This window comes from Sinocyclocheilus anshuiensis, unplaced genomic scaffold (genome assembly GCF_001515605.1).
Source record: "Sinocyclocheilus anshuiensis isolate Anshui unplaced genomic scaffold, SAMN03320099.WGS_v1.1 scaffold1455, whole genome shotgun sequence".
NCBI classification, from domain to species: Eukaryota; Metazoa; Chordata; class Actinopteri; order Cypriniformes; family Cyprinidae; genus Sinocyclocheilus; species Sinocyclocheilus anshuiensis.
In genome coordinates this window covers 1,157,433-1,158,258 of record NW_015541012.1, presented here as the reverse complement: position 1 = coordinate 1,158,258, position 826 = coordinate 1,157,433, and the positions used below count along the sequence as shown (strand labels likewise).

At 32.2% G+C, this 826-nt stretch overlaps 1 protein-coding gene across 2 annotated transcripts in view; it reads right to left on the bottom strand.

Annotated features, from left to right (window-relative positions):
• Positions 1-826, bottom strand: part of LOC107690452 (ubiquitin conjugation factor E4 A-like) — a 14,714-nt gene that overhangs the window by 3,385 nt on the left and 10,503 nt on the right. The window lies entirely within an intron of this gene.

Genomic DNA, 826 nt, shown 5'->3' with positions numbered 1-826 from the left:
TATTTTTATTTGTTTTGTTAATAAAAGTTCTATGTTTTATATATAGGCTAAAGTGAGTTTGACGTTGGATTTTGTTGTTGTATTCAAGCAATTGACACAGAATTGCTACTAATTCGAAAGTGAAAGTAAAATGCTCACGGCGCTTTTAAGCAGAGGTGCACGTAAAAATCTGTTCACATATGAATCGCGATTCTGTCTTCTAATGATTCTAATTATTCTGGGTATATATCCTATCAGCCCTCTCTTACAAAGCAAAGAGGTCAGATTCATTGAAATGTGTATTTTACAAGCTAAACGAATAATTGCTCTTAATTGGAAAAATATCAATGAGCCAAGAATTGGAAAGTGGATTAAAGAAATGGCGTCAAACATGTCAATGGAAAAGATCACGTATATTGTCAAAAAGAAACAAAACGTTTTTGAAAATGTCTGGAGACCTTTTACTAATTTCTTAAGGCACAATGTTAATGTTGGTAGCCTGCTACAACAAGCTCTGAGGGAGTAAGGTAATATCATGATCTTCTTTACAGACTTGGGAAACACTCTTTACTTGATTTAGGTATCTTTAAATTTTTATTTATTTTATTTTATTTTATTTATTTATTTATTATTATTATTTTTGTTTGGGGATGGGGTGGGAGGGAGAATTTGGTGTAAAATGTTTGCTGTGTTTACATGATTGTTACTTACTGTGTAATCTGCTGTAATATGCAAACTAAAAAAAGTAATAAATATATTGTTCAAAAAAAAAAAGTGGTGACAAGGCTCTGGCTTGATGGTCATTGGGGCGAAAACACTAAGAAACATTGGCTGAGCAGCCCTGAAC